The sequence below is a fragment of the Lissotriton vulgaris genome, chromosome 3_1, assembly GCF_964263255.1.
Source record: "Lissotriton vulgaris chromosome 3_1, aLisVul1.2, whole genome shotgun sequence".
Taxonomy (NCBI): Eukaryota; Metazoa; Chordata; class Amphibia; order Caudata; family Salamandridae; genus Lissotriton; species Lissotriton vulgaris.
The window spans coordinates 685,335,398-685,358,772 of record NC_141689.1 but is presented as its reverse complement, the minus strand read 5'-3'; positions in this window follow the sequence as shown (position 1 = coordinate 685,358,772).

Sequence of the window (23,375 nt, the reverse complement as noted above, 5' to 3'; positions counted from 1 at the left end):
AAAGGACCCCCCCTGCACCCCTGAAGTATAACTTTAAGTTCATTTTTCACACACACATGCCCCAAGGGCATGTGTGTGTGTAAAATGAAACTTTCAAAAATTCACTTTTGTGCATTTTTGAAAGTTTTCGCAAATTACCATGAAGGTCAACTTCATGGTAATTTACCTCTCCCTATATGCGAATTTGCAAATTTAAAATGTTCATGCATTGCCTTTAAGAAATCTCAAATTGGGATTTCTTAAATGCAATAGCAATTTTAGAATTCACAACGTGATTGCGATTTCTAAAATTGCGAAAAACATGTTGCATCCTAATTTTGTCAATTGCATTCGCAAACGGCCGAAAATTGTTATTCGCACCGTTTGCGAATGCAATTGACAATGATGCATGTGCCCAATAGCCTTTTGCGATTTCTTAATTACGATTCCTTAATTTTCGCAATTAAGAAATCGCAAACGGCAATAATGATGCATGTGGCCGTTGGTCACAAATGTTATAAAAGGCCCTTTCCTCCAAACCTTTGAAAAACATACTCAGTTAAGAATCAGGAGGACTGACATCTCTCTAACTCTGGTACAGACACTAACTCGGCCTTTGTAAAGCTTAATCCAATGGCACACCACAGTAGAGACCATAAGAATAAGGACATCAAACTGCCCGCACTATTTGCAGTGGAATGCCTAATGTCCTTTTATTCTGTCCATCGCCACCATGGAAAACCTGCAGCGACAAACAGAAAAAAATTGCAAGGAGCCCTACACCTTGGGCATAAACTCCCAGGATATCAGGGTAATCATGTATTTGTTTTTCATGAACAAACTCCTGCGCTGGAAGCTTGTTTAGGAAAAAAAAACAAAAAATATTTGGTGCTAGCCACTTAAAAGATAGTGGCCATGCACCACATTCATATTTCCAGTGCTTTCGGTGGAGCTGTTATGGTGGCGGCTCCTCTGAAGGCACATAGATCAATGTGGGGGTCTTATTTATGTGTACTGTTTTGACTCTGTTTTGTTTTTTTTGTTTTATCTTATTTATGTGTACTGTTTTGACTCTGTTTTGATTTTTTGTTTTATGTTTTCTCCTTTCTTTCACTTTTCATAATCCTTCGAGCTACTTATACTCTTTTATTTCTTCTTTTTTCTATCATCCTCTTCTTCTTTTTCTCTTCCTTAACTCTTCACTATGGCTAATGTTAAAGTAGTTTCATTAAATGTAAAAGGTTTGCGTCACTCAGTTAAAAGAACTAAGATTTTAGATTATTTAGGTTGTTCCAAGGCTGATTTTAGTTTTCTTCAAGAGACTCATGTGGATGATAACATCTTGGATTATATGAAAAAGAAATGGGTTGACTGTATAGTTTCATCTCCTGTTATTGGTAAAAAAAATGGTGTAGCAATACTTATTGCAAAAAAGTCTCATTGCCAAATTTTGAGCAAAGTTGCTGGTGCTGAAGGGAGGTACTTAATTGTAAAAGTTAAAGTTCATGACACCATTATCTTTTTGATAAATGTTTATGGTCCTACTCCAGATGAACCTACGTTTTGGTCTTCTCTTACTACTGAGGTTATTAAAATTGGAAATGTTCCTTTGATTTTGCAGGTGATTTTAATGTAGTAGCTGACCCTTTATTGGATAGATTGTCTCACACAAAATTTCACGCCTCTAAAGTTTATTTTGCTTTTAAACAATTTCTCCAAACCACAAATTTAGTCGCTATTTGGCGCCTCCATTTCCCTACTGACAAAAATGTTACTTTCTTTTCTAATCCACACAATTCACATTCTAGTATTGATTATATTTTAGTCTCACGACAATTCATTTGATCTATCGTGAACCCTGGTATTGGAAATATTGATATCTCTGACCATGCCATGATTTCCTGTATTTTAAATCTCCAGACAATACTCCCTAAACAATCTAGATGGAGAATGAATTCTAGCATTGCTCTCAATGAACGGAATAGACTTTTATCTGCTATTTCAGATTACTTTCAGCTTAACCCTGAAGGCTCAACATCTTTGATTACTCAATGGAATGCGTTTAAAGCTTATATTAGAGGGACTAAGATTTCTATTATGGCACATGAAAATAAAACTTTTAATGCTAACGTTGATCGGCTGCAGAAACAAATTGCGAAATATGAAAGACTTTTTATTACCTCCAATGATTTGAAATATAGAGATATATTGCAAAAACTATGTTATGAATTCAATACTATTCTTTGTAAAAGAGCTGGGGTCCAACTTTCCAGAGCCAAAGCTAAATTTAGTTTCAACACAAATAAATCTGGTAGGCTTTTAGCTCATTATCTTCGTATTAAAAAAGACAAAACACAGATAACTTCAATTCGTAATCCTACTGGTAAAGTTGCGACCTCACACGTAGATATTGTTAATGAATTTTTAGAATTTTACTCTACATTATATAATAAGCCTGTTTTTAACGATGATTCTATAGTTGACTCTTTCCTTTCTTCCTGTGACTTACTCAAACTATCTCAAACATATAAACTTGGCCTAGATTTACCCATTACAATAGATGACATTTTATCTACTAGAAAATCCCTCAAACAAAATAAATCCCCAGGTCCTGATGACTTACCTGCTGAATTTTATAAAGAATTTCAATCCCAGCTCTCGCCCTTTTTACTCCAACTATTTACTTTTTCTAGCTCTTCAGGAACTATGTCGGGGTCCTTTTCAGAAGCCTTAATTATTGTTCTTCCTAAACCAGATAAAGACCCCACCCTTGTTTCTAATTACCGCCCCATTTCTTTAATAAATCAAGATTGCAAATTATATGCAAAAATATTAGCGTCACGTTTCTCCCCTATAGTAGATTCTATCATACATTCTGGTCAATCAGGGTTTTTGAAAAATAGGTATTCAGCTAATAACACAAGAACGTTATTACATGTCATTGACAAGCGCAAACATTACATACTCCATCTGGTGTTATGGCTTTAAATGCTGAAAAAGCCTTTGATAAGCTTCATTGTCATTTTTTATTTCGTACCTTGGGTGCGTTTAATTTTGGTGATAATTATATCCATGTGGTTTCAGCCCTATATTCTGCCCCTACAGCTAGATTATTTATTATTGGCCAAGTCTCTACTCAATTTTCCCTTTACAGAGGTACACGTTAGGGTTGTCCCCTTTCTCCTCTGTTATTTTTATTGGGTATTGAACCCTTTCTTTCTTCTATCTGACAGTGCGATTCTATTAAAGAATTAAAGTTAAAGATATAGTGGTTAAAACATTGGCGTATGCTGATGATGTGCTTTTGTTTATCAGTGATCCCATGTCCTCGTTTCCTTCCTTATTAGAAATAATCTCTAAATATTCTTTAGTTTCCGGTTACAAATTAAATTCCAATAAAACTGAATTTTTTCCCTAAAATGTATATTGTACTCCTGATATGGTACCCATGCGTGACATTATTTGGCAGAAGAAAAAGTTGAAGTATTTGGGTACCTTATTTTCCTCTTGTATTAAATCAACAATGACTTTAAATACTGATTTTGTTTTAAATTATATTAAAGATAAATCTTCTAAATGGTCTTCATTGCATCTTTCATGGTGGGGACGAATGGAATGCATTAAAATGAATATTGCTCCTAAAATCTTTTACACATTAACTATGATCCCCATTCAATTCCCATTGAAATTTTATAAAGATATTGATAACCTTCTTTCCAACTTTCTTTGGAATAAAAAAGCAAAACACATTAAGTATAACAAATTGAAGATGTTCAAAAGTAATGCTGGTTTCGGCATTCCAGATTTTCCTCTTTAGCATAAAGCTTTTATTATGAAACAAAGTGCTATTTGGTCTACCACTCCTCTATACATAACCCTGCCATTTGGTTCCTTATTGAAAAATCTATTTTTAATCCCTTTCCACTTCCCACTCTAATGACCATGTCACCTAAATCTTCATATGTTCATAAATCTCATATCATTAAATCCACTAAACTTGTTTTTAATGATCTTGATTCTATTTTTGAACACCCCATGTCTGTTACTAGTGATTTATCACTATAGTATAGTTCTGTTATTAAATTGAATAGACATATTAGTTTTTGGTCTTCATGGATTAAAGCTGGAATTTTTTATTTTAAGGATATTTATATGGCAAATATGTTCATATCATTTCAAATGTTACAAACTACATTCAAATTGGCGAATTCAGATTTTAGTAAATATGAATGTTTCAATAATTCTATATTGGACTCGTTTTCACAAACCATTCCCTCTGTTGTTCATGCTGATTTATTCACTTATATTCAAACTGTATCATCAAATCCTCATTGTCTTTCTATTTTATATAAAAAATTATCTAATAATTTAGGTTTGAATATTAATGTGATTGCACAGTTTTGGAACATTGAACTATCTCTTTCTCTATCTATTAATTCATGGGAAACTATTTGGCTTACCAATATATCTGGTTGGTTACCTGTTTCTTTATTTCAAACTAATTCTTATATTCTATTTAATTGCTTGTGGACACCTTTGCGATTATTCAAAGCTAAATGACTTCAATCTGATACATGTTGGCATTGTAATTGACACTCTGGTTCACTACAACATATGCTTTTTACTTGTCCTTTAGTTTCTAAATTTTGAACAGATGTTTGGGACATTATTAAGAAGATTCTTCATATTCAAGAGGATTTAACATATAATCTGTTGATTTGCAAATCCATACACCTGTCTCATGATTTAAATAATCTTGAATGTAAACTTTTTAATTTCCTAATTTCAGCTGCATTAAAATCCATTACATGTTGTTGGAAAGATGTTTCAAAGTTATCGGTTCATGCATGGAGGTCCTGGGTTATTTTTGCGAGAAGAGGAGCACAATTAACTTTATCCGGGGTCTGTCAAAACTCATCTTCTTATCATTTATTTTGGGTTCCTATCGATATTTATTTATCAAATTATTTCAAGTGCTGTATGTTATGATTTTAGTTTATACTTGGTTATTGTATATAGTAGCTCAATTTATTGCCTATTATTTATCTGATATTATATGTTTCCTTCCCATCCCCTCCCCTCCCTCCCTTTTCTTTTCGTTGTTTCATTGCATTACTTGTACTTCACTTGGAACCATGAATTTATTATAGTTTTCTGTATGTCTTGTTTATTGTTACTTATGATAAAAACCTCAATAAAATATTTTGAACTCAAAAAAGATCACTGTGGGGGTGGCAATGATATCATATTTTTGCAGGTGATAGTTCAGCTAGCATGGCGGAGGAGAGGACTTCTGCTACCCTGATTGATAGCAGGCTACCCGATTGGGTCAAATTCAGACCCTACGTTTGTTTGCAGGGGAACAATCACAGCACCAACGGTATTCAAGTTAGGGATGTTTTGGCACATTTGAAACAACTCTTTATTAAATAAACCGTTGCCCAGTTTTGATTACTTTAGAAGAGTCTGAGGCTGTTAATACTGTAATTTCAGATGTAGATAAGCCAACAACATCAGGGAAGTAAGAGGCCATTGATTCCACAGACACATGATTCAGTTTGCAAAATAACATGGGAGTGGATTACTCAGAGGACCTCATAGATAATAACTCACAGTGCCATGTAAACAAAATGCCAAATTATCTGGCACAGAAAATGACAAAAAACCTAGCAGAGAAGTATATCTCTTTGCAAAACACTGAAATGTTACTGCACCTCAAAGTAGGTGTTAGCCCATTTACAAAAGGGAAGGGGTCTCCTGGGAACTGTTACCCTTTGTGAATGTTAAGGTTTATTAGGAAGTAGGTAGTGGTAGATGAGATCACTGCCAACTCGCTCAAAAATGTTTTCTCAAAAAAACCTTTTCTTTTAAAATCAACCAATCAGTCACTTTGTAGAGTGCCTGGTCACCCATGAGGAAATCCAGGTGCTGGCAGTGTCCAGTTGATTAGCTGAATATACAGGTCTTCAGGGACTTTCTGAACTCTGGAAGAGATAGGAAGTTCTGTAAATGAAAGGGTAGCTCATCTCAAGTCTGCGCTGCTAGGTAGGAGAAGAAGCAACCTATGTATCTGCTATATCAATGCAGGGAATGAGGGTTATAGAAAGGGATGTGGAGCAGACATGGCTGGTGGGCTAATGGAAGTTCAGTCAGTGGTTCAAGTAGGCGAGTCCACAGTTGTGTAGGGCCTTGTATGCACGGATCAGGAGCTTAAAGTGATCTATTTTCTGTAAACGGAGCCAATGGAGTTCCCTGAGGTAGGAGGTGATATAGGTTTATCAAGGGAGATCCAAGACGAGTTTGGCTGCAGTGTTCTGTAGGGTCCATAGTCATTGTCAGGGGAGGACCAGATATTACTAGTCAATGGCAAGATAGAAGATAGGCGATTTACCCTGCCATATATCCATGCTCCAAAATTTAACAATGAAGTTTCTTATGCAGACATTTCCTCTGTTATCAAACTTCATAGTTGGAGAGATCATATTATGAAGTGATTTTAATAGTGTTCTAGATCCCTTGAAACACTACCCAGGTGCATTGTTTGGCTGTTTTATAGTCTGTTTCATAACAATCCCACCACATACACCACCACATCTAGTAGAAGATTTACAATATTTCTTAGATTCTTTCTTCACAGCATCAGGGTGAAAAATGAATTGCTCAAAATCACAGGCCTAGCAGTTTCAGCAGCTTCTCCAGAAGCTGCAAGGTATATGCTTACTAATTGGCTCACTACGTCCTTGGTTACACTGGAATACGAGACCAAAATGTTGTGTCAACATTGGATATCCTTTTTGAGCACTTCTACCATTGGGACAAGTTGGATATATCCAGGTTTAGAAGAATATCATTAATTAAAATGAATTTTCACTCATGCCGCTTGCACATGGTCCACTACCTTTCCCAGGTGGCATCAAAAGGAGGATCAAGGATACGTTACTGTTCTTTTCAGTCAATAAGGTGCATAGAGTCTCTAAAATCAATGTCCAGGTCTATCCATGATTATGGTCTGCGTTTCCCACATATTGAAGACTATGTTCAGGCCACAAAACTACGACCCTTAACACCATCGCCGCTGCACCCATTCCCCCCCAGTGCTGAACTTTTCAGATTTACATAGTTTCATGACGAGCTGGGCTCGTCATCAGTGTGCGAGGAGGCTACACCATGACGAGCCCAGCTCGTCATGAGTGTGGAAGGGGTTAATAGATCTTACATCTCCACCCAGTCTCGGTCCAAGCAGAAATGACAACCTCATCTACCTTCATATACGGCCTATACTGACTACCAATAGGACAAAGAGGTAGCTCTGTAATATACTCCATGAGTATAAAACTGAAGTTCTGAAATACAATTGCCAGAAAATGGGGGGTCCTGACATACCCATCTCCCCTAATGCTGATACTCCACAACCCAGATTTCCCATAGGGACTGCAGTAGAGAAGTTTCAAAACATGGTTAACAAGCCCAGAGGCCACTTTAGAGGACCTTTTTGATACGAGACATCCAAGATTGATAGTTACATGCCAATAACTTTGACATTTACTTCATAACAACCCATATAGTTGTCCCCAATATATTACACCAGTCTGAATCGAAGGAGATGGAAATTATGCCATCAGAAACCTGACAGCAAACTAATAATTTTTGAAGAACCACTGCAAAAAATGTGCATCTAAAAACTTATAGGTTACTCAGCAACATACAACAAACAAATACACCAACATATGTAACCATACAGGAAGCAGAACTAAAAATGCAAATCCAAGAAGAATCCTGGATAAATATATGGAACGGAAAGTCTACATCCACCATATGTAGTCAGCAAAAGCCGAATAGCTATAAAAGTTTGATGCGAAGATACCTCACACAAGTAAGCCTGCATGTAATGTTTGACTCCTATGAACAGAACTGGTGTGAGGGAAGAGGAAGGTAAGGACATGCAAGGTCAAAGAAGAGGTTCTGGAAAAATATATTAGAACACTTTAAAATTATAATGTGGCTATATCTGAAATGGAACCCTTGACATAGATATTTGGTGACACTGGAAAAATGCTAGTACACTAGTCATACTCCCTCTTGCTCCTGGCAGCAAGACACATTTTTAAAAATAACCGAACCTGCTTTTGATAAATATGAGGTGTTTTTAAATAATGGTCAATATATGAAAAAATTTAAAAATTAAGCACAATAGTTTGAGATAAAATGAGAACGTTTAAAATTGTGTTGCTGGTATTCCACGCTTCTATTAATATTTAATGTTACCATAGAGCTCAAACCACACATGTCATTACACAAATCAAGATTGTCCCAACTGGGTTCATCATCATTCATTCAAAATATTTATTTCAGTTCCTGTAGACCAAAAAAGAAAACACATACACTTCCAAGTACAAATACAATTGTACAGTGAAAACATACAAACATTTTTTACATAGGGAGTGTAATGGGAAAATGTGTGTAGGTTCCAATCGCCCTTTTGTTAAAAGCATAAATACATATTCAAATATATTTAAAAAAGGCATCTTGAGTTAAAAGAGGAAAACTCAGGTTTTTAGGTCCCGTTTCAACGACCATTCAATTATACTCCCATACTTTGACAGGGTGAAACCAATTAACAATATTTCTAATTAATTTATTATACTATACAATTTCCTGTTTAATTCATCATACATGACTACATTCTTTAAAACATTTTCAGGGATTCTCGAATGAGATTGCTATAATTGAATCCTGCTTTAGCCCTTAGGAAACTTACAGCTAGTAAAAATGTACTTACACAAAAAACAATTACTTGTGCTGTATCAGTCCTTAATATTCTTTCCGCCTCTTTACATGATCTTGTTCCTAGGCGTAGACAGACAGGTTTAATCCATTTTTTACTGGGCTTAGTATAAGCAGGACAAAAAAATAAGATTTGCAAATCTTTTTCTTTCGGTTTATCTGGACATAAAAGACGCAAATCATTATCATTTTGGCATGATTACTAGCCCAATATGATGTATTTACATTGGTGTTCAAGACACCATATCTAAATTTCATACATAACGTTTTTGCTTGTTGGGGACATACCTCATCCATATATGTCTCAAATTGCCCTACGTCCTTGAACGAGAGAAACCTATTTGTTAATACCACACTTACTGAACGATGTAACACACTATTCTAGATATAAGTCCAGAAATTAGATGTTATCATCTTCTTGAGGCTGAAGACAGTGAGGTTAGATCGTCCCAAAACTGTGAAAGACCAATCTTTCTTAGCCAGGAACAAACATGTCTGAGCCATGAAATACTTCTGAACTGGTCCAGCTCCATGATTTCCTCCCTGCCAGCCTTGTAGTGCAGTAATTCCGAGGTTGACCACAGTCTTACCCAGAATATAAGTGGTCTCAAAATCGCATAGTAATCAGTCCGTTTAACATTCAAATCCAATAAAATTGGTATCAGTGGCGTATGTACAGGGAGATTTAAAAGCATTCTATAAAATTTGTTTTCCCCACCTCAACATTCCTTTTACAGAAGGGACCCCATATTTCAGCCCCATACAATGCTGGGGATAGGGCTTTATATTTAAACACCTCTAAGGCTGGAGAAACAGCCTTGGAAGAGCTATTCCTATACCTTTTCAATTAGCTAAAGAATTTTGGCTCAGTGCTATCTTACTTTGTTTATGGCCATATATTTAGTTTTACTAATGTTTATTTCAAGGCCTTTTGTTTTGCAATATGTATAGAAGGAGTCTATTAGACAATGTAATCCCTTTGGCGTTTGTGATATTAGTATGGTGTCATCGGTGAATAATAGTACAGACACCTGTTCACCCCCCAATTATGGTGCATCATTATTACAACTGTTCAAGAAGTTAGGGCCATGATTTACATACAATGAATATAATGTGGATGCCAGTACGCATCCTTGGTGAACACCCCTTTGTATGTGGATTGCTTCAGTTAGTTCGCCCCTCATGCCCCATCTTACTTTTGCATAATTATTTTCGTGTAGCCTTATTTTCTGCTCAAGTAAGTTGGTGGGCACCCCTTGTTGTCTCAATGTTTCCCATAACATTGCACGAGGGATAAGATCAAATGCTGCCTTTAAGTCTACAAAGGCAATGTAAAGATGCCCCTTTCTTAAGTTTACGTACTTCCAAAACAAACATGCAAACGTGAAGACCTGATCCGTTGTACTAAGTTTTAATCTGAAACCTGCCTGAAATTTTGAGAGTACATTGTTTTCCTCAAGCCAAATATTTAATCGATTAAAATGTGCCTTGCAAAAACCTTCTGTAAAATATATATACTAATTGGACGATAGTTTACTGGATCACGATTTTCTTTTTTAAAAATTGTGATGATTTCTGCCCCTTTCCAAGATTCCGGAATTACTGCCTAGTACTGCATACAACCTTGTGAAGTGTTCAACCCAAGTAGCGGCGTCAAGATATATATCTTTGGCTTCCTTCCCCGTTTTATTCCCTTTAGCTATGAGCCTACAGAAGCCTAATTGGTCCTTGTTCTTAGCTGCATTAAGTAAATCAAACCAATTATCCTCGTCCCATGCATTTTTTGCATTATCAAGTTTTTTCTTATATTTAATTCTGAGCTCCTTTATGCTAGTGGGAATGCCGTTTTTTATTGCTGTTATTACTTCAGTCTTAGCATTACGGCAGCCCTTGTCATACCAATGGGTTGCTCCATTATGAAGGCTTTCTGTTCCTCCTTTCTCATTTTTGGGATTTTGGTCACTATCGGGGCCAATGCACCTAACAGATCTCTATGCAATACTACGAAATGGTCTTTTTCTATTGTTGACTCTGTGTGAGGTCCAAAGATATCTGCAAATGTGTAATAAATATTTGACAATACCTCAGTGTTCCCTAGAATGTGTACCCATTTCAGGGACCAACGATTGTTGCTTACTAAGAGATCATCGGAAGTGGTATTGAGACCCTCAGTGCTCTTTGAAAGAACGGGGAAAAGCTGGACAGATAGTGCTAATTGAAGGGGGCGGTGATCGCTCTCTATTCTTGGATCTACTCTTAATTCGATTACATAGAACCAAACTTCTAATGATACCAATATGTAATCTATTTTACTCTGTGAATTACCCCTACAGAATGTAGGCGCCTTTGGCATGTCCGATGGTAGATGTCCATTACATGCTCTTAGGCCGTGCCCGACAACTAATTTCATAATTTGTACTGCTGCCACAGTGCAGAGTACTGTGCTAGTACTTTCTAGCATAGGGATGTTGTTGGCCATGTCTTCATCTTCAAATATATTACAGAGCCCTCTCATGGATCAAAGTTGCAATTTAAATCCCCACCTATTATTACACTTGCCTTTGTCTCTAGATTATTTAAAATGAATTCCATATGTTTAATTATCAATGACTCTTTTGAGGCTAAACTAGGTCTATTATAGATATTAAATAGGTGTAATACGCTTCCATCCTTGGTTGTAATTTTTACACGAACTATATCTTGCAATGTTATACTCAGTTGGATTATTTCAATAGCGAGTGTTACTCGTATCCATATTACAAGGCCATTTGAAGGCCGCCCTCTAGCTAATGGAATTGCATTCAAATTAAATCTTATAGCCTACTCTATGTGGCATTTCTAGGGCCCAAGTTTCCTGTAAAAGGCAAATGTCTCTCTGTTCAATATACTCATGCCAGTCTGTATCTCTAAGATTCCTACTCAGCCCAGCTACATTCCACAAGATGAAGCATAGCATTGGAAGCTTATCATTTATACTTGCTAACTTTGGTTCTGTCACCAAATTACTGTTAGTAATACTAATATCGCTTTTTCTTATTGCATCTTCTAAGGGCTCTAATACAGCGGGCATGACAGTATATGCGATTCCCCCACTCTCCTGCTCCTTACACTCTTCTGGTTCTCCTTATTGAGGCCCTTCAACCTGTGTCTGATGTCATGATATCTCTTGCCTCTCTTTATTTAAATCAGTAACCTGGTCAACAATTGCCTTTTCCTGCCTTACTACAACTACTTTTTCCTCGTGAAACGCTGCGATGTGTTGTCAATCAACAGATTCTAAAGGCGATAATTCCAGGTATCTGTTCCAGGTTAAGAGAGGGCAGCTATATCATAGGCAAACTTCCCAGAGGATGGTCTATAGAAGTGTCCCAGGGGTAAGGCATAGATGCCAGTACTCTGTAGGGGCATCTCCTCTGGATTTTTAACAAATTGCGAACCATATATGGGCGCCTAAAATGTATAACAATACAATCCCCTTGTATGTCCTTTGGTGATTCGCCTACCCACCCTACCCTGCGGACCATTAGAATATCAGTCATTTTTTGTGGGTTAAATTTTTTTAACTTGGTTAACCAGTCGACTGTTTTGTTTCTAAGGTTAAGCCAGAATTCTTTCTGTTCTCTTTTGAGGGTAGGGGCACCTGCTAAAATCAAAACATACGGACATTCGGCTGGGAGCAACTTTAGAATGTCTGTATTGGGGAGTAAATTAGTTCCTTTGGGGCCATGTAGTCCCCCTATGCCTTCACCCGTTGCTGAATGGTCAACGGCCACCTGAGTACTAGGTCTAATACTTGGACCTTCCTCACCAGCATCTGCTACCTCTATCCTGCCCCTTGCGTTTCCACCCCGATTTGGCTTATCGATCGCGAACAGTTCCTTAGTTTGCCCACCACCTGTGTCCTTCTTTATGCTTTGGATGAGTATAAGAGTGTTTTTAACCTCAATTATGTGTTTTGCCCCTTCTTCAAGTATTTTTTTAGCGTTCTGATTTAAGGTGCCTATTTGGTTTATGGCTGAGTTTATCTGCTCAATTTTTCACTGAGTTTTTTGGTCATACGTTTTTTCGAGCTGGATTAGCATTTGGCCAAATACCATTTCAAAGGTTGATGTAGGAAGGTGTTCCTCCTGTCCAACACCCTCCCTAGATATAGCAGAAAATGGGGTATAGTCCACCTCGGTTTGAGTACCCACTGTATTACATGAGATTACATTTTGATTGTGCTCATTTATTATTTCGACAGATGTATTAACAATTCCTACCAATTTCTTTTTTGTAGCACTTTTCTTAGAACCATTTTTACTAACCTTCTGTATCTGTTTGGGTTTCGCTTTTGAAACACCTGCTTGTCTTGGTACTCGTAATCATGCCGATATTCCAGGACTATTAGTATCAACAAGTTCAGGGGTCTTTGGGATACTCAGGGCATGTGATAGATCTGAGGTGGTTGGATTATCAAGGGCAGTTAGCACTAGACCTCTCAAGTTTGGTTGCGACATATTGATAAGTATTGGTGAACAATCTTGTCTATAGGTGGTTAGCCTAGCTGGATCAAGTCACAGCTGTCTCTCTGACAACTCAATTTCATGAGTAAGCAGCAACTCAGCTCTTATGATAAAGGCGTCTAAGGTGCCAGCAGCACCATTTCGCCTACTCATGTTACTAAGTTCCCTTACTGAGCCAATGTATGAGCACCAAAACCAGCATAAACAGAATCACAGTTGCAGTTAATTACAAATAATAAGCTTGGGCACAAAGTAAGGCAAAGATTGCCTGTTTCCCCTTTACACAACTACTTAAACAAATGCTTACCACGAGATCAAAAATATGCCAGTTCTTAGAGGGGTGGTCCAGGCCAGTCACAATCAGTAATAGACGGGTGCAGACGGTCCCACCCGTGGCCCGGGCTTTGCCCTGGCGCGGCGTAGGCACGCGCGTGCCCCGAGCTGCAGGAGCCCAGCCCTCCTTTTCAGCACCTCCTGGCGCTCAAACGATGATGTGCGATGTGCGCACCTTGCAGGCTGTTGGGAATTGTAGTTCCCTCACAGCGGCGCCAAACAGTATGCAGCGGTGTCTAATGGGGCCCCTGCAGCAGTCTCCTTTCCTCCAACTTTGGTGGCAGATAACAGGGAAATGTCACTGCAGGGTTTCCTTTTCTCCCGCGTTGGCGGCAACTTTCTATTAAATGTCTCAGCAGGTACGTGTAACGGGCGCCCTGGGTTCATCATCAGCCTCAGAAACAATGTCAAATGAAATTAAAGAATAGTCACAAGGGGAATACTGTTTAAGGTTTCAATCTTAATTGCCACTGTAGGAATTTAGGGTCAGATGTAGGTAATCACATATTACCGATTCCTAATACCAAATTTTACTGATTCGGTATTTAGGAATCAGTAAATGTAAAGTAGCTAATGATTCTGTAAATTTTACCGAATCAGTAAGAATCGGTATTTACCGATTTGGTATTTACCAAATTGGTAAGTCCCATTCATTCCTATGGGACTGGCGGCCCATAGGAATGAATGGGAATTACCGATTCGGTAAATACCAAATCAGTAATAGGGGGAAGACCTACATGGGTGGCAGGGTGTCCCAGTGACACCTTGTTGCACCCCTGAATAGTGCATGGGTGCACATGTGGCACACATACATGCCCTAGGGGCATGTATGTCTGCCACATGGCACTGTTAAAAATTGCAAAAAAATGCTTTTTTCACGGTTTTCGATATTTACCACCAACTTGTAGTTGGTGGTAAATACCAAATCCTGAAATGAGAAAAACACTCATTTGAGTGCTTCCTTCATTAAGGATTCAGTAATTTACCAAATTGATATTTTAAGAATTCGGTAATTTACAGATTCCTTAAATTACCGATTCGGAAATTTACCGAATTCTACAATTTGGCCTCCTACATCTGAAAAGCCTAATACCGGTCGGTAACGGCCGAAATTCGGTAATTGCGCCCGTTACCGACCGGTATTAGGATATCTACATCTGGCTCCTAGTTCCCAGAATAGGAAACAAATGTAAAGAAGAAGGTATACCAGTTCCCTTTCATGGAAACAAGCATAATCTGTGTGGTAACAATGTTGGGTGTAAAATATTATTGGATATAAGATGCTCTCTGAGTAATATAATCTGTAAATAAAGTTTGGATAAAGATACTCTGACGAAATTTATCTAATTATTTTCCCAATGTGACTTCAATGAAAGTAGGTGCTCAAGTTTTAGTAGGCATAAACGTTAAGTTATTCCAGAATGGCCTAGGAGTCTCTTTTATTTTCTGAAGGCAGCCATAACTGTTACAGTTTAAGAATTGCTTGTTTAACTGACTATAAAGTACTTGTTATGCGGGACAAAAAAGACTCATTCCTCCCAAATATTTTTAAACAGCTTACTCTATTTATGACCAGTACACTTCTTGTGAAGTCATTCATAGTACTACTAAGTTGGATGATTACAGGGAAAATTAAAGACTCATACAAGGAGAAGCATGCAAATGCACCTAAAAAGATATGCAGAGTAGACGTTCCCATACAAAAACACGAAAACACCAGTTCTCAATATTCTCAACAATCAGCCAGATCTGATATGCGATCAAAAAACAGGTGATAAGGCGCCTTAGCAGCAGGTATTTAACACCTGCCTTTTACTGGTGTAAGCAGAACGACTATCTGCAGTATGAAAGGGAGCCCAGGCCAGAGCCTTATCTGAAGACCAACACATGTCATGGAAACACTGATCATGCAGCTCGTAGACCCAAGAGGGCCACAACACCCACCCCCATCACCCCCATACCCCTCATTGACTACCACCAAGGCAGCGGAAAACAGGAGAGCGGACGTTCCGAAAAACGGCATGGCCCCTCAGCCACACAATAGCAGAATGCTGCTCGAGGGGGAAACCAAGTATGTTTGAAGGACGCAAGTGAACCTTGAATAAGAATGCACTGAAGGCCAAGTGTAGTGGTGATGTGCTGAACAGACCTCAGTATGGAAAGCACAGACCTGTCCATGGGGGCATATAGTGCTGGTGCTTGTAGTGTTGTGGACAGTGGACCCAACCATATCCACAGGCAGTGGGGAAGTCCTTGGTCATGTAGCTGTGTCCCCCCCCTGTAAGCGTAAGCGGGTGGGAAGGTCCCGCATACGCCAGGCCAGCATAGGAGTGTGAATAAATAGGCTGGGGCTCTGGGCGTGGTTCACTTCCGGGAAGGCTGATCTGCCAGGGTGGCAGCACTCACCCTGCCACAAGGCTGCGGCCATGACCGCCGACCTCCTCGACACAGGCCCCCAGCATACCCAGCAGCACAGCACCGCAGAGTTATGTCTCTGCTGACTACTGCCTTTGACCTAAACTATGGTCAGCTGGCTCACCATTCAGATCGAGTCGCAATTACAGACATTGATACCAGAGCGACCCGCCCGGACCACGCATCATCGCAGGCTGCACACTGCCTGAGTTCTTCAGGTGCCACTAACTATAAACCACAATATATTGATCCAGAGACTAAGGGACCTGGGTATATCAGGCAACGCCATAGCCTGGCTAGAATCCTTCTTAGGAGAATGATCCTTCCAGGTCTTTGAAGGCAATGCTGTATTCAAACGGATGCCCCTCAGTTGTGGTGTGCTTCAGGGCTCCTTCCTAAGCCCCGCACTGTTCAATATTTTCATGACTTCCCTGGCAGGGACTGTCCTTCCAGTTGGCATCAAAATCTTCACCTACACTGAAGGCACTCAGCTTGTGGTGGTATTAAACCATCCAGAGAATTCACTAAGTAATCTTGGGAGCTGTCTCGAGGAGGTAGCCAAATGGATGGAACTCTCCTGCTTAAAACTCAACGGGGACAAAACCGAGAATATGTTTCTCGGATACTCCCCCCCCCAGCTCAGAGCAACTCTGGCCGAAGTGCCTTGGCCCCGCTCCAATACCCAAAGAGCAGATCAAAAGCCTAGGTATTTGACTGGACCACTCGCTCAGCTTTAAACACCAAGCAGCAAAACTCTCGCCTGCTTACTTTGGACTGCTGAGGATGCTATGTAAGATACTCCCACTTCTCCCATTTCAAGCGAGGAGAATAATGTGCAAGGTCTTATCCTATCCTGCCTGGATTATGGAAACGCCCTGTACCTAGGATCCCCACAATCTGCTATCTGCAAGCTTCAAGTAATCCAAAACTGTGCAGCCCGCACGCTTCTCCAGAAACCCACCGATAGTCCACAACTCCTGTGCTGAGGAGCCTTCACTGGCTACCGATCAGAGAAAGAATCAAATTAAAAGCCATGCGCATCGCGCACACGGTGTTTTGGATTAAGGGCTCTCTAATCCGCCAGCCCCTGATAATTCCCTATCAGCCAAACAGGCACCACCGCTCAACATCCTCCTTCCTCACCCTACTGCCAAGAATAAAAAGAGCCAGGAGCGGTGGGCGCTCCTTTTCCTACAACTCTGCCAAGCTCTGGAACGCTTGAGGTCAGAGCCCCATCACCCAGTCTTCCCCAAACTCCTAAATACCTTTCTGTTTAACTAACACCTATCACCACTGGCTCCTTCCTCTGTTTGCGTCTGTGCACAGTGCTTGGATGCCTCAGGGTAGCTATCGCGTTTTATAAATGTTCTTTCATTCATTCACTAACTCTGTGCATCACGAGTCAACAACACGTGGCTGTGGACCCCTGCTGAGCTCTGCTTCCAGCCTACACTGCGGTCAGCAGGGCTCACACATACCCAATCCATTCCTGACCTTCCCAGATGACGTATCATTTCTGGCTGCCCAACCCCTGAGCGGTTTAGGTGCCACTAACTCTGTGCACCACAAGTCAACGCCACGTGGCTGTGGGCCTCTGCTGACCTCTGCCTCCAGCCTACACTGTGGTCAACAAGGGTCACTCATATCCAATCCATTTTTGACCCTCAAGGACAACGCATCATTGTTGGCTGCGCACCCCTGAGCGCTTCATTTGCCACTGAGTCTGTGCACCACAAGTCAATGCCACATGACTGTGGGCCCCTTACTGACGTCTGCCTCCGGCCTACACTACAGTCAGCAGGACTCACACACATCCAATCCATTCCTGACCTTCTTGGATGATGCATCATCACAGGCTGCGCACCAACTGAGCTCCACAGTTGCCACTAACTCTGTGCACCACAACCCATGGACCATTTTTGGTTGAGTTACATACTGCGGATGCAACAATGTCACCTCAGGCAGTGTGGAAGACCTAGGACGATGATGATGAAGATGAGGCAGGTGTAACTCATTCCACTGCAGCTGCAGCAGGAATATCACGAAGCGACACAATCTTTAACAATTTTTTCACATGAGCACGCTCAGCTGTGGTGCCTATACCTCAGTGAACCACAAGTCATGGCCCCCTCTGATTAAATATTGGGTGACCTCTGTACTTGCTCCGGCTACTTCCATGATGCTTCGCAGTTATTTGTGTTATGTTGGTGTTTTCTGTTTCCCCTTTAAGAGTGATCGCTGTTCAAGTTGTTGCCAGCACCAACCACTCCCTGAGGGCTGGCTCACACTCACCCCACACCCATCCAACACAGGCATCACTGGATATGTGATCCTGGTAATAAAAAGGGGGAGGACGAACGTAGAGCTACCCAGTTCAACTACCTACACAAGTGTGTCCGCATGGTTATTATTTATGAATAATAATGGCCCGGGCCCTACCACTTTGCATTGTTTTCGGACAGTGGATGCAACCATGTCACCTCAGGCAGTGGGTAAGAGCTTGGACATGTAACTAAGTCCTTCCCCCCGTAAGCAACAATTTTGCAATGAAGCATGCACCCAGAGGGCGGGCTCGCGCTAATAGAATAATGAAGGAGCGCAAGACCGCTCGGGGTCCAGGATCATACATGCCAAGTTTTGTGTGTATCTGTATTGCTACAGCAGGAGCCAAATGCCTAGCCACATTGGCAGCACCAGTTCAGCCAGGCATGTACGCTACATTCATGTCCGCCCTATCCTAACCATAGGCCTTCACTCACGTGACACACCACCTTCAAAGGTCAACATCACTATGTTGTTGTCAGGCTTGTGGACATGCGCAGACAGGCATGACAATACTGTGCCGTAGGAGTGCAAGTGATGCAATCACGCAGCGCACATAAGTAACTGGGATTGGGGGAGGGAGGAGGCATGTAACACACAGTGATGCTGCTCATATGCCACATGCAAGACATGTCAAACATGAATCCCAAAGTCGCAGGCATCCCAAACCCCACCCCCAACAAGCTACATTACATTTCCTAATTGCAAGCAGATGACAAACTTTATTTGAACTATCAGGTGGTAGCACATCTGCACCTATGACCTCGGAATTGCATGTGCCCGGCACCCCCTGACAGATACCATAGCAGCTGATGGCGACTCCCACACTACGCACAGCCCAACGAAGGAACAATGTATACACACCCCACAGACAGATATCCAGGCTCGAATTTCTCTTGCATCGAATGGCCTTTACACTTACTCCGACACCATCCCAGGCATACAACCGTTGCACACTAAAATAACTCATTAATCCAAGCTGTGGCATTTCATCCACAGAACTGGCGCAGGTCAAAACATTGCTGCTCCAACTAGAGACACTGACGCATTGGCAGAACATCCAGTACACATGCAAAACCCCTGTCAAGTGGAACTGTACCATGCACGTATGCTGCATTTACTGGGGGCACAGCCAATGGCAGTGATGCGGATCAGTTACCGGCTAAGCTTCCACCTTGCCAACATCACCTGCATTCAGCCTGTGTTGCATTGTCGATCATGCATATTCGAGTGGTGCATGGATGTCTGCCTATCCAACAGGACCGTAGATGAACTGGATTTTGACATGTGTGTGAGCCCCTTGTTGGCACACGACAGGAGTGTCACTGTGATACCCATTTATGGGATGCCTTAATGCTTGGCATGCATGCTGGCAGCTGGACCTTGGAGAATGCACAAATCCTCGTGTGCAGTGACCACATTGAACCGCTTCCCTATTGGGCTGTAGTGCAAGTTGGTGAAAGGGGGTGGATGCAGCAGATTTGTTCGGACCTTCTTATGGATGGACTCGCCGTCCTGTTTGATGAAGTCTACAACGACCTCATGTTGGAAATACTAGCCTACGAAGCTGCAATCGCTTTCATGGACCAGTAACTAGGCACCTGCAGCCACAACAATTGGAACACATTGCACATGTCCCGACACCTTGTTGCATCTTGGAGATCTGGTCACATATCCCATGACAACAGTGGACATGACTGCATTTGCCTGGACTCTGAATACATGAGCAGACAACAACACAGCTTAACACACACCTGTGAAAGGTGAGGCATTCCCCCGGAGTGGACAGTGACAACTGGCAACGTTCCTCATTCTGACATACTGCTACATTGGTTTGCATGTTTTGGCACTTATCTTGCCCGTACTGACGCATATGCTAATAAAGTCTACGCACCTTCACTTCCATTCAACTGTGATGAGTGTTGATTTGAATGAAAATGTGTGTCTCAATGTCTATCTGGGTCACAGCCATACCTGCGCATTGCTAGCATTATCCAGGGAGTACCTTTTTGTGGAATCACTGTCCCTACATTCATCCATACTTTTATTCTTGATTGATCATGGCCATGACACATCTGTGTGAATTGTAATGCTTTATTCACATTCAGTGAAGTGTTGAAGCTGGACCTGTACAGGACCATGCAAACCCCACTTTATATTGTTGCTCCTGGAGGTGGGGTGCCGGAGCTGTCCTTGAGCTGTTGGAGTGCATCAGTGTAGATGTTGGGGAGGTCCTCTTCAACATCAGTGTTGAGTTGTTGGGTCTGCTCTGCAGGAGGTGTTGAGCCTCCGTCTGCATTGTGAAGGGAAATGAAGATTGATATTGTGTTCACATGTATGTTCACGCATTATACAAGTTTACTGTCAGACTGCACGGCAATGTACATTGTGACTGTTTATGAGGAGACACCTATTTGAAGCTGGACACTTGGCATTTCTACGCCATCAGGGATATGAGGTTGGAGTTGTACATTATCATCTCACAGTGTCCTGCTATGCCAAATGCGATTGACCATTTCTAAACACAAGCAGCAGCAGTTGTGTCTTCTGTTCTGTTGTGAAAGTATTGCAGTTCGTACCACATTGTTTTTTTTCTCTTTTTTTGTCCTCATTTGCCTTGTTGCCACCCTTCTCTAATGAAACCACCCTTGGTTTTCAACCTCATTTACTGGATACGGGGGTAGATCAAAGCTTTGAGAACAGAGGCTCCCCCCTATTGGGACACCCTCGAGAGAAACACTGAAGAGCCTACTTCCGCAACCACGCATTCAAACCCTCTCCCCTTATCTTCCTGTGAGTACAAAGAAGATTTTCACCAGCCGAGGTAGATAAAGGCTTGGACCACTAACTTAAAAACCAAAACACCCATACCTTCACCCATATTGTGCCAAAAAAGGCTTCCAAAATGTGTATCTTTTTCTGATCTGATCCGAAATATCCAAATTAGCAACAAATCTCATTGATTGTAACCAACCAACCTCTGTTGGGGGGGCGGAGAGACCCATAATTTACATACCTCTCTTTGTGCCAGAAGTACAGCATAAAAAATTAGCTTTGCATTTTCATTTGTGCCCTTACCTTGCAGAGCCAATCTTCAATATATAGAACCAGCTCAGGGCTTACCTTGATCTGCAACCCTAGGACAGTCGACAAGCAACTACTCACGGCCTCCAAAAAAATCAGAATCTTCGGGCATTGCAGAAACATATGCAGATCATCTTCATTCGGGCTTCTTCACTTAGGACACACCACCACTCCACCTGACTTGTTGTCAATGTTGGGATGCTCTGCATCTAAGGTGTGTGTGCTGAATTGTGGGTGAGTTGCCTGTTTGGCTCTGATTTGACTGGCCCTTATACCTTTCAGGCGATGTGCCTTTTACTTCTGTGCTCATACAGTACTGAGATGTTCCAGACTTATGTAAATTGGGTTCTTGGTCGGAGTTGTGACTCTTGGACATGGTTTGTCCGCAGATGTGCTATACTTACTTGTGCATGTGTGCCATTGTGCCCATCTCCCTCCATCCCCCCAGTCCCTGGTCATTACTCACCCTGATTCTGTTGGCTTAGGTCTTGTTGTGCAGTGTCCGGTCCCCCAACTCCTGCCACCGTCTCCCCAATGATAGCCCGAGACTGGTAGCTGTATTTTTTTAGCGCAGTTGGGCCCATCGCAAAATTTTCACGCTCAGGTTTAGATTTTTATCGCCATCCTGGTGATTTTATCGTGGACATTTGACGCGTTATCTGGAGACTATCGCATGTTACCACCGTGATGTGAATAGGACGTTAACACAGAGTTATTTTCCCGCGATAGACGACGATATGAAAGATTGGGTTAACCGATTTTGGCAATGGTTATCGCACGTTCTTGAGAATATCCCCCATTGAGTCCCTTCAACGTTCTTCTCTGGCAGCAGGAATAGAAGATAAGGAGGAACAAATCAATGGATACATTTAAAAAATCTGAGTGAATCAAATTTCTTCTGCTCAAGCTATTTGTTCATGAATCAATGACTTAAAAAAATCTAAGGTAAAAGCTCTTAATGTTTTTGAAATAGTCAGGTCCCTTTCTTTATTTCATTGCATGTAAGCGCCTAAAAACTGTTTGACAATATCCAATATAATGAAAAAAACAATATATTTGTTTATTTTTATTGAAATTAAAGGCTTATTTAAATTCAAATATCAAATAAAAATTGAGTTTCTCTATGTGGGTGCCCTTTTCTTTAAAGTTTGTAGACAAACAGATTCATCTCCTTTCTGTTAGCTGGTACTGTCCGAGCAGTACTTCAAGAGCACACTTCACCCCACTTTCTTCAATAAAATATGTGATAAAATTCGTACCCCGTGACAACGGCGGTGTAGCATAATTTACACCCGAATTAAGACATTAAAAGGTATTTGCAACTGATACTTTGCTAGCCACATGTCACTGTTTTAAATATATTTGTTGAGCACAATCAAATCTTCAAAGTCCAATCCTGGATTACTAACATTTATCAACATGATCTGGCTCATTGGCAGTCCATCTAAATATTTTATTTTTAAATGAGCAATAAAAACGATGCAATATTTATAAGATGTTTTAGTTCCCGTAAAAATAATAATTGTTGAGTCTAGACTGTGTAAATCATCTTCAATAAAATGTATAGGAAGATGGCACAGGCTTGGGAAATCTATATAATTATAATTCGTATGAGTGCTTTCATAAAAGCTAGATACTCTGCTTCAGGTGTATGGTTATTCATGAGGGCGAACCCGAAATGTATCCTTTCGAGAAAAGTCAAGTGTAGTTTCTGTGCAATTTCTATATTATGTAGGTGGTATTAAATACCCCACGGTCGACCCACTGAGCCACCCTTTCTGGAGAGCCTTTTTGAACTTTTCTCCCCTGTCTCTGGAGATACAAGGAGTTTCATATTGTCAAGAATCATACTTCTCAACCTCTTGCAGCAACTTAGTAGGTCACATTGTATGATGTGATCTCATGCAGGCCGACCATTCCCTATTTGTTTTCTTTACCATTGCGAACATGTTT